Source organism: Leucoraja erinacea, chromosome 30 (genome assembly GCF_028641065.1).
Source record: "Leucoraja erinacea ecotype New England chromosome 30, Leri_hhj_1, whole genome shotgun sequence".
NCBI classification, from domain to species: Eukaryota; Metazoa; Chordata; class Chondrichthyes; order Rajiformes; family Rajidae; genus Leucoraja; species Leucoraja erinaceus.
In genome coordinates this window covers 26,241,503-26,253,515 of record NC_073406.1, presented here as the reverse complement: position 1 = coordinate 26,253,515, position 12,013 = coordinate 26,241,503, and the positions used below count along the sequence as shown (strand labels likewise).

At 42.7% G+C, this 12,013-nt stretch overlaps 1 protein-coding gene and 1 long non-coding RNA gene across 6 annotated transcripts in view; both read right to left on the bottom strand.

Moving 5' to 3' along the window:
- Positions 1-12,013, bottom strand: part of prdm16 (PR domain containing 16) — a 733,455-nt gene that overhangs the window by 247,855 nt on the left and 473,587 nt on the right. The gene's annotated exons all lie outside the window — the stretch shown is intronic.
- On the bottom strand, positions 4,723-9,562 carry LOC129711767 (uncharacterized). Its single transcript, XR_008725921.1, has 2 exons — positions 5,060-9,562; positions 4,723-4,964 (listed from the first exon to the last, which is right to left on the bottom strand). It is a non-coding gene; the product is annotated as an uncharacterized LOC129711767 (long non-coding RNA).

Below are 12,013 nucleotides of genomic sequence, written 5' to 3'. Positions count from 1 at the left end.
CATTGTACTGTTATCCACACCTCTCCTGTGGCCCATGAGAAGCATAGAGCAGCTGTAACTCCACAATATAAAGGAGCTGATTCAACAGATATTTATTTATTGTCAGATATGCAATTAAAAATTACATGGTGAAATTCATTTTGCATATAATGCCGATGTTGCCATGTTTGGTGTCATTTCATCAAGTTCAAAGTCAGATTCAGATTCAGATTCAGATTCAATTTTAATTGTCATTGTCAGTGTACAGTACAGAGACAACGAAATGCATTAGTCTGGGTTCCTGCATGCCCATTCTACTGGAGCGGTTCCCGATCCCTCCGTCGCCCATGACCAGCTCATAAGGTCATAAGTGATAGGGGCAGAATAAGGCCATTCGGCCCATCAAGTCTACTCCGTCATTCAATCATGGCTGATCTATATCTCCCTCCTAACCCCATTCCCCTGTCTTTCCCCGCATATCTATCTCTCGCTGTATCCATTGACTTGGCCTCCACAGCGTTCGGTGGCAATGAATTCCACAGATCAGGCTCGGACAGCGAACCGTGGTCTCTCTGTTATCCTTGCCAGCCATCTTTGTGTCCCGGGACAACCTCCTGCAACCTACCTTAAAGGCGCTGAGACCATTACCCTGGTTCACCCTCCCCTCCCCTTAGGCATTAGCATTACTAAAAAATAGTATTGAAGAGATTACTGGGTGAGTGCGCTGACAAATTGGCGTCCCAGGATTTGAAAAGGGTGGCTGTGGAAATAATGGACGCAGTGAGAGTTGTCTTCCAAAATTCCGCAGATTCTCCATGGGTTGCAAGCTATTTAATATAACTCCATTGTTAATGAAAGGAAGGAGACTAAAAACTAAAGCACCAAACCGATTAACCAGATACCAATAGTAGGAGAGAACTAAAAGTTATTTTTATGGAATTGGTAATTGGTAATAGAAAATAATAAAAGGATTGGGCAAAGTCAATGTAGATTTATGAAAGACAAATGTTGCACAAACATATGAGGAGCTTTTTGAAGTTGTAACTTGCAGTTGGAAAATGGAACCAGCGATAGTGATGCGCTTGAACTTTTAAAATGTTAGCACCACACAAGAGGTTAGATGACAAAGTTTTAAACAGATGGGATTAGAGGTACAGCACCAGGCTGCAGGGAAGACAATGACAGCAAGTTTGGTAGACAGGATAGGTGGGAGCATGACAGGGAGCGAGGAAAGATGCTTGGATTAAACTGTGTTTATCTCAATGCAAGGAGCCTGACAGATCAGCTGTTGAACTCAGGGCACGGACTGGGATGTTATCGTCATTCCAGAAAGCCGGTAAAGAGAGGTACAGGACTGGGGGCTAAATGTTCCAGGGTAGTAGTGTTATAAGAGTTGGGGGTAAAAGAGGAGGGATGATACTGGAGTAACTCAGTGGATCAGGCAGCATCCCTGGAGAAAATGGATAGGTCAGGATCATTCTTCAGACTGGTAAACCAATGTCAGCAGTTCCTTGTTTCTACATAGAAGTTGGAATGTTATGTTACAGTTGGACAAGATGCTGGCGAGGCTTCTCTTGAAGTGCTGTGTTCACTTTGCTAAAAGAAAGATTCAATGAATGAAAGGAGAGAAAACTTGTGAGCATGAGCTGAAGGGAGAATTTGGGCAGGCTGGGACTTTGTTCTTAGAAGTGCAGGAGGCCAGGGGGTGATCCCATAAATGTTTATAAAACCACCAGGGAAATCGATAGGGTGAAGGCATGGAGTCTTTTTCTCAGAGTGGGGGAATCAAGAGCAAAAAGGCAAAGGTATAAGGTGAGATGGGAAAAATGTATTAGGAACTTGAAGGAACTTTTTCAGTCCGAGAGTGGTGGGTATATGGGATGAGCTGCCAGAGGAAGTAGTCAAGACAATAACAACATTTGAAAGACAGTTAAACAGGTACATGGATATGAAAGGATTCGAGAGATATGGGCCAAATATGGAAAACTGAGACTAGCTGAGATGGAGCCACTTGGTCAACATGAATGAGATGAGAAGGGCCTATTTCTGTATTGTATGACACTATGACTCTAAATGTGAGGTTATCCACTTTGGTGGAAAAAACAGAAATGCAATATTATTTTTTAAGCGGTGTAAGAATAAAATATCCTGCTACATAAATTGCTGAATGTTAATATTCATGTACATCAAGCAATTAAAAAGGCAAACCACATGTGGCTTTCAAAACCAAGCAGCATTTGAGTACAAGACATTCTATTGCAATTATATAAGGCACTGGTAAACCACATTAGGAATATTCTCTATTTACGTAGGCAGGGTATACTTGCAATAAACAGAATCCACTGAATATTAACTGCACTGATTCATGGAATGGACTGTTGTCTCATGAAGAGATATGAAGTAGAGTGGACAATACTTCTTGAATTTTGCAGGAATGAAGTGTGATCTTTCTGAACACAGTTCTTACAGGGCTTGGCAAGGAGGATACAGAGATGACATTTCTGCTGAATAAGGGTTTTGTGGTTCAGAATAAGATAAGAATATTTCTGTATTCTCTACCCAAGATGGAGATTCTGTGGCCAAATATTTTAACAATAAAAACCCATTAGTGCTTGAATTTTCAGGGTGTAACAGAATAATAGAGTTAGTGAAGGAAAGCAACACTGAAATAAAAGATCAAAAGAGTGACAGCAGCCATGAAGGGGCCGAATGGCCTTCTCCTATTTAGTTTTTATGATTTTGTTCCCAATTACAGAGGAACTGGAGATACACCACACGCTATGACTAGGTTCAGCAATTTTGGTTATTTTATGCATCTTTCAAATGTTGCCCATTGGGGTAGTAAAGATTGCCCTCTGGGGAGAAAGAACTCTATGAAGTGGTCTTTGTTAGTCTTTTGAAAATGTGCTTCTAACTTGCCTGTGGGCAGACACTGATTTAAACCTAAATGGCTGGATATATGTGCAGAGTGATATCTGAGGTTCTGGCAAATATAAAATGTGTTGTAACAACTCTGGTGGCTTGGCTGTCTCTCTGGCTCCCCTAGTATCCAATCTAATCGGAAACAAGTGCTTGGGTGGAGGTGAATGGCTGCTTTATTTTCCCGGGGTGGAAGGATCCTGGAGCCTGCATAGAGCGATTGATTGTTTTAAACTTCTGTTTTTACAAGGAGCACTAGATTTATGGGCTCTTCAAGGAAAGGCAATGATGTAACATGAGTAAATCAACAGACTATTTCTTTCTTTGGCATCCTTCCCTCCGTCACTTGAGTTGTGCGTGGCACGTGGATCATGGTGCTTAATACAGACATCCTATAGCACGCAAGAGTCTGGACAGCTCGTGCACATATACTGACATGCAGCCACACACACACAGCAATGCATACACCTTCCCAATGCATGCACATGGAAACATACAGAATGTAGACCAAAGTTATGTTATATTAAATGGATAACAAATATGTTTTCACGGCAGTATATTTTAAACTAAGAATATTAAAATTGCCAAAGAATGTATAAAAGTATTTCTGCACTCCCTGGTAAGGTTTCATGCATTTACTTCAGCACAATTAACTGTACAAGTCTGGCTTCTGTGAACATTAGTCACAGCAAAAACCACACGCTGCATCTAGCAAGCATATTCCAATCTCCAAAGTTCCCTCATAAGTCCTACAACTTTAGGCTGTGGACGCCGTACACAAGAAGACGACTAAAAGTCCTGTCCCACTGTACGAGTTCATTCAAGAGCTCTCACGAGTTTAAAAAAATATCAAACTCGTGGGAGCACTTGGAATGTACGTAGCGGGTATGTCGGAGCTCACGGACGTCTCTTAGCGGCTCGTAACGCTAACGGCAGGTACTCGGGAAACGCGGTGAGCTCGGGAAGACTCGTGAACATATTTCAACATGTTGAAAAATGTCCACGAGAGCCCCGAGTACCGACTAGCGGCCATTACCGTAAATCTCCGTTCGAATCAGGGCAAACTCGGGAGAACTTTTGAATGAACTTCAGTGGGACAGGGCTATAAGCAGCAAATGAACTCTCACTAAGGGCTAACCTTAAATTTAACTATTGGATTCTGTTGCCTTAAAAAACACAGGATCACCTCAGTGGCATTACCCACTTATAGACACGGCACTGTGTACTATGAGAAGTGCTCCTTTTCAATGTTACTCTTATCCTTTGCATGGAAATGTTGAGTGTGTAGGAAGGAACTGCAGATGATGGTTTAAACTGCGATAGACACAAAAAGCTGGAGTGACTCAGCGGGTCAGACAGCATCTCTGGAGAGAAGGAATAGGTGACATTTTGGGTAGAGACTCCTTCAGAAACATCACCCATACCTTCTCTCCAGAGATGCTGCCTGTCCCACTGAGTTACTCCAGCATTTTGTGTCTATCATGCTGTGCTCTGCACTGACCACAAAAGTGTTTCCATTTGGTTGTGTAATTTCCCCATAAACACAAGAGATCTGGAGCCTCCCACATCCATGTGCACGGCCTTGTGCAGCAGTGTTACTGGGCTGTAAAACTTTCATAGGTGTACGGCTGTAACAAGCCATCGCCACAAAAATGTCAATGAAGCCAAGTTGTAATAGCTCCACGAAAAATCAAGAGAAACAAGCAGCAATTAGCAATCTAAACAACCCTTTCAAATGGATGCTAATTAAATAGTGCGGGGAGGAATGGCAGATGCCAGTTTATTTATTTTTTTTTTATTTTATTTTATTAGAAGTAAGCACAGTCATATGGCACCAAAGTGCCTAATATATATTTTCATAATACATTTTATGTACAACTTCTTTTTTTTTTTTGTTACATTGAAAAAAGATGAGAATAAGAAAAAGAAGTTAGATAGTAAAGGATAGAAAAATGTGAAATATATAGTGTGTGAAGAAAGAAAACGAGTAAATGAAGAAAGTTGAGAGAGAAAATAGTGAAAAGATGCCAGTTTAAATGGAAGACATACACAAAAGGCTGGAGTAACTCAGTGGGCCGGTTCTTGACCTGTAACATCACCTATTCCTTTTCTCCAGAGATGCTGCCTGACCTGCTGAGTTACTCCAGCAATTTATGTCTACCTGTTAATTAAATAGCTTTGTTTCCCATTTCTAGTGCACTTGTAGCAATCTTTGACTTCACAATTCTTCGAAACCAGTGCCGTAGAATAAAGCATTGCAGAGTTGAAATATTGTCTCAATGCGGCATTAAGGAATTCTGTGCATGTTGTACGCTGGTTTTGTGCAAGATATTTTTGTTCCCCAGCGCTCTTTCCCTGGCATTAGGTTCGGCCAAATTATACCAACACCTGTGCAATGTCCTCAATGAGATTTTAAATACCTTTGGTTTGAATGACTACAGACACACACTGATGCATAGAAGAACCAGCTGATTCTACTGCTGAAGGCTCACAGTCAATGTTATAAAATGGGCCAAACACTCTAATCCTGACTTAGCATCAGTCTGCGGCAGTTGCATTGATCCTGCTCACAGCGTACCCTGCATGCTACTCACACTGTAGACCTTGCTTCAAGGCAGGGCTGGTCTGCAGTGTGAGTAGCGTGCAGCGTACGCTGTGAGCAAGTTCAATGAGGTGGTTCAAGGTGAGCAGGTGAGCAGGTGACCTGGACGTGCGATGGCTTTCTCCCAGGTATCAATGATTCCATCAGAATAAACTTACCCTCACTCTCAACATATGAGCTGGAGGATCATCCAGCCCGTGGAGGCTGATTTTGGCCATATCTCACAGTTAGCTGCACTAATGGGGTGAAACTTCATGCTCGAGGGCAGGAAGCTTCATCTACTTTTCCTTTGCCCTCCTGAAGCAAGTAGTGTGGGCAGGAGCATGGTCTTGCCATGCAGGCTTCCCTGAAGTGCAGGCGCTTAGAGATGATTCTCAGAGGGTAATCCATGAGGAATGTAGACATACAAACAAATGGGTACTCAATGCCTTTGGCCTGGATATGACTGTATTTTGGGCACCGAAGCACTGGATCATTAGTCTAAACACTTCAGTCTTAGCTCCTACAGTCAACAGCTTCTAAAGAAAAAAGTAGCAAATAAACATACCTCGGCTAATATTGATTTCTTATATCTACTCTAGACTGTGCTTAAACAAACTGTGAAAGATCATTCCCCACAGAAGAATACTTTAGTGGGCAGAAGTTTGTTAATTGACTAGGATTTAGTGTGCCTGTCATTCACTATTTTATGGCCCTTTTTATCTCTGTCTTTATATTTCCGCTCAGTTCCTTTAAGGTTTCAATTTAGTTGTTTTCACAGTCCAAGAGCTACCCGGGAACATAAATTTGGTGTGACCATAACTGCAACAATTAAATTGCTGTTAATAAAACAGCTTGGTCAGTCTCTTCATCGTGTCACCGACCTTTCAGTTGAAGACTACCTCACACTGATGAAATTGCCAATCAGTCTGTGGACAGACTCCATCCCGATGGTAACTTTCCTTTTTACCCAGAGATAACTAATTAAATCAGCTGCCACCGGGAGCTGGGGAGCTGATGGGTCAAAGGGTGAGTCTGGACAGCCGGCACAAGGAGACAACTCTCCAAAGTATGTGTCTGAAGAGGCCGGTGGGAGAGTAATAGGAAACAAGAGAGTCGATGACATTGTTATATAGTTCGGCAAACCTACATGTCTTTATTAAGTTGGGAGGAGGGCAATAGTAGGTTGGAAGTGCGCTGACATTATAAATGACTGGGATTTACTCCAGAATACCACATCGTAGGAACCACAACACCACAGTAGATTTTAACCCTCTGATCAGTTTAATTTGTTTTTAAATAATACTTGATCAGACCGTTGCCCCTGGGGTTCTGAGTTGCTAGACAAAGAAAATGCACAAAGTGATCAAACTTGCATTACCAGTCAGGATCTAACATGGAGGAACTCCGAGAAATCAAAGGTAGACAAAAGTGCTGGAGAAACTCAGCGGGTGCAGTAGCATCTATTGAGCAAAGGAAATAGGCGCCCGCTGAGTTTCTCCAGCACTTTTGTCTACCTTTGATTTTCCAGCATCTGCAGTTCCTTCTTAAACAAATCTGAAAATGTTATTATTCCTGGCCACAATGTTTCTCAAATTGCAGCCTTGCCCACAACACCACCTATCTCACTGTGGTTTCATTGGGCAGATGGCTGTCGTTGCTGCAGGCTATAATCTCGGCAGTGATTGCTGCAGGCTATACTACTTTGAGAAGGGGATCACATCCAAGCCCATTTGCAATGTTTTGTGACACCTCAGCATGCTTACCCTAATGGTAAGTTGACAAGGAAGAGAGACACATAGTGCTGGAGTAACTCGGCGGGACAGGCAGCATCTCTGGTTAGAAGGAATGGGTGACGTTTCGGGTCGAGACCCTTCTTCAGACACTGAAGTTAACACCACTGGGAAGTGGGAATCCTGACCTGATTTATGTTTATTGCATTTAATTGGCTCAGGGACAATGAAACTAATTGTACTGCCACCCTGACTGACAGCAATTAACTCAGTATGAACCACACGTTCAACGTGCCACCTCTCCAATCCGACCGTATGATTTATAAGGATCCACAGTAATTAAACAATGACTCATAAATAATCAAGCAAAAAAAACAGACTGCCTTAAACTAGAGGGTGGCGGCTGATGGAATAAAACACAGTAAAGAAAAAATGGTAAAATGATAAAACAAGAAACTTGATGACTCTTGAAGTAATCGGAATGGGGTAAACCTCAGAGAAATGCAAATGGCCACAGGGAAGTGAGATTTTCCCTCTCCATTGTCAACAGAGGGGGATTAGCTCCTCATCAGTGAGGGTCGATTTCACAATGAAACATTTGGGTAGGGTCAGGGTCAGGGTCAGGTGGCCCCCTCGTCCTGAGAAAGCCATCCAGAGACAAGAGAGGTGGTTGATTATTATTGTAAAGCAAAGTGAGAGCAAACACAAAATGCAACATGACTGAACCACAAAGTGTTCGTGAGGAAATCAAGAAAAATAAATAATAAAGCCAAGAGCATAATTCCCTTCAATCAGTTTGAGAGCACACTGCAATTACGGAAGTCCTCACAGAATCGGCCCCATTCAGTGACAGGGGAGAGGTTCCTGTGGTCAGACTGGGTTGGGCAGATAGTTGAAGCCTTCTGCTGCTCAGAGTGTGATCAGCTAATTCAGTACAAATTAGCAAAGCTGAAGACTCATGCCTCCCTATCAGAAAATAAACAGCAAGACAAATTTAAACTAGGTTCATGACAGGTTACCATGCAGGATCTGCACACCAAATCCGTTTCTGTTTCATTGAAACATGAAACACCATGAAATATTCTCCCCCAGGTTCATGCGAGCTGAGCTGCTCTGCTCAAATAAATATATTTGTTTTTCATGCGCTGTCTTCTCTCCTAACCAGTAGCCTCACTGACGATGTGATATAGTTAGATTCAATGTTCTGGGACCTCATTCAGGTGGGAATACTTCACATATGTAACAAGCCAGTCAGACACACCAGAGACTGCAGTTGCTGGAATTTGGAGCACAAAACAATCTCTTGTAGGAATTCAGAGAGTTGAGCAGCATCTTTGGGTGGATAGGAATGGTCCTGAGTTCTCAGTTCTGATCAAAGATATTGGTCTGAAACGTCGACCATTCCTTTTCCCCTGTAGATGCTGCTTGACCCACTGAGTTCCTCCAGCAGATGGAATATTAGACAACTCCTCAACTGGGAAGGGAATCAGGGCCAATGTCATTGTTCACCTAGCACTCTTTATTAGGAAACAATGTTTCCCATTCGGAAACGGAAAGCCATAACAGGTTGCTCCAGCCTTATACCTACTGGGGCTGGTGGTTGTTGTAAAGTTGAAGAGGTCAATTATCTTTGTTTAAGAAGGAACTGCAGATGCTGGAAAATCAAAGGTGGACATAAATGCTGGAGAAAGTCAGCGGGTGAGTCAGCATCTATGGAGCAAAGGAAATAGGTGACGTTTTGGGTCTCGACCTGAAACGTCGCCTATTTCCTTCACCCCATAGATGCTTTGATTTGATTTGATTTGATTTGATTCAATTTATTTTCATTGAACTTTTCAGTGCAACAAAATGGTTTAGCCTGCAGCCATAACATAGAATAAATAATAAACACTCAACACAGTTTAAAGTCCCAAAGTCATTGTCTCTTCCCTCCTTGCCCTCACTCTGCGCTGAGGTAATCCAAGCCTCCGATGTTGTGACCCCGCCGGGTGATGGTAGGTAAGTCCCGCAGCTGAATCCGTGCTCCGCAAACGGGCCGGTTCAAACTTCGAAGCTGCCGAAGCTGCCGCCCTCCAGTCCAGCGGACGCAGCTGTAGTTACGGGAGCTCCGGAAAACCGAACTCGAGCTCCCGATGATGTTGTCCACTGGCCCACGGCCGAGCCTCCGAGTCTCCAAAGTCGGGTCGGAGGTTGGGTCGCCCGGCAACCACAGCCCCGAAGTCGGCCAGCCTCGCGTTGGTAAGTCCTGGCTCTGACTCCGCAGCCTCGAGGTCGGTCGCAGTTGAAGGCCGCCAGCTCCGCGATAGGCCTCAGCGCAGACGGACATGGAGACGGGGGATACGGCAGGAAAGGTCGCATCCCCCCCCGAAGGAAGTGTCAAAAAACATGTTACGCCCACCCCCCCACACAGATACACAACTAAATAAACCAAAATAAACTGTAAAAACGGGACAAGTGAAAACAAAAAACAGAAAAGACAAACGGACTGCAGGCGAGCCGCAGCTGCAAGGCAGCACCACCACTTCCTCACCCACCTCACCCACCTCACGCTGCCTCACCCACTGAGTTTCTCCAGCATTTTTGTCTACCTTCGAGGTCAATTATCTTTCCTGGCTGAGATCAATTTACTCCAGAAAACACTACTTTTCTCATGGGTGATGGCTGCAGAAAAAAACATGGTTTTGAGTCTATGATGGTGTTAATGGTGAACTTTGCAATGCTAAAAACTAATTCGACTTGAGAAGTTGATAATTTGATATAGAGAAAGTAACCGTTCAGAATGATGAACTTCGGACGAGTCTTCACAAGAGCTCGGTCTCATTCATCTATCACCTTTGTTTTTATTCTTTATTTTTTCAGACACTGTATGAAAACAGACCCTTCTGCCCACCAAACATCGATCACCCGTTCACACTTGTTATCCCATGTTATCCCACTTTCTCATCCACCAGTTACACACAAGGGGCAAGTTTACAGAGGCCAATAAACCTACAAACCCGAACGTCTCCGGGATGTGGAAGGAAACCGGAGCACCCGGGGAAACCCACTTGGTCACAGGGAGAACATGAAAACTCCACACAGGCAGCACCCGAGGTCAGGATCAAACCCGGGTCCCATGTGCTGTGAGGCAACTCCACCATTGTGCACACTTTACCTTTTTATCTTTAATAACCAATAATCTGCTTTAGTTGTATAAGTAATCGGAAATTTGCTTCTGTTACATTTTTCTTGAGAACTTTCCCTGCCCCAATATTTGAAAAGTAAAAGATATCTTTTCATTCTTCTTTCCTGATTCTTTTGACCAAGATTATTGTCCCAGAGGGAATGCACAGTGTAAAATTTATTTTATTGACACTTTGAGCATCTTTTCCCAATTCCTTCTTAAACTTAATATCACAACTTATTACAACTTGTCTCATCTGCCACAACCTAACCTTCATATCTTTAGTATGTGTTGGAAGGAACTGCAGATGCTGGTTTAAACTGAAGAGAGACGCAAAATGCTGGAGTAACTCAGTGGGACAGACAGCAACTCTGGAGAGAAGGACTTTGTGACCTTTCGGGTCGGGACCCTTCCAGAAACGTCACCATTCCTTCACTCCAGAAATGTGCCTGTCCCGCTGAGTTGCTCCAACATTTTGTGTCTATCTTCATATCTTTAGTGTTATCTCTTTTCAGTACACCTACTGTGATCTTTTTATAGTGATTCCTCAACAAAATCTGAATCAGTTTCTGAAATGTTGAGGGAAATCTGCATTTTGAAGTTTAATACAGATTGTTAATGAAATAAATTCATTTTTTTGCACTGTTACAATGTTTTTTCTTGATCAAAAAGCAAACTGCTAGAGAAACTCAACAGGTTAGGGAGCTTCTGTGCAGGGAATGGGCAGATGTTGTTTTGAGTCATCATGTTTTTATGATAAGTTACATACATTTAAAACAGAAGGTAACATAGAAACATAGAACATAGGTGCAGGAGTAGGCCATTCGGCCCTTCGAACAAGCAATGCCATACAATATGATCATGGCTGATCATCCAAAGTCAGTACCCCATTCCTGCTTTTTCCACATATCACTTTATTCCCTTAGTCCTAAGAGCTAAATTTAACTCTCTCTTAAAAACATCCAGTGAATTGGCTTTCACTGCCTTCTGCGGCAGAGAATTCCACAGATTCACAACTCTCTGGGTGAAAATTTTTTTCCAATGCTCAGTTAATAAAGAAACTCAATTTGTGAAAACCTTCAGGAAAGGTGCAGCCATTTTGCTTTTTTTTCCGACTACACAGATTTAAAGCCGGCCAATAAAGGCAGCCTCACAAGCGGATTTGTAACTGGGACCACTGGCTATCGGCCCCAAAGCAGCTGCTTTGAACATAAATTGCCTGATGAGGATATAGTTAAGGCTTTTAATACACATTTATAATTTAGATTAGTTTAGTTTAGATATACAGCGCGGAAACAGGCCCTTCGGCCCACCGTGTCTGCGCTGACCAGCGATCCCTTAACACTAACACTATTCTACACACACTAGGGACATTTTATAATTTTACTTCGGAGTCACGTGAATACAATTCGTACTAAAAATAAAATTGCCGCCAGTTCAACATTCACCCCAGAGGGTATTTTCCCTCTCCGTTAAAGAAACGAGAGGGACAAGCTGAACTGGTGAGACTAATTACAAAGGGTATCATGGGAAAACATGAACCCTTGGAATTCGTATCAAATATATTCACTAAACCCAAAAAAGATGGTAGATGTCACATCATCATTGACTTAACTTCACTAAATATGTTAGTTAAGT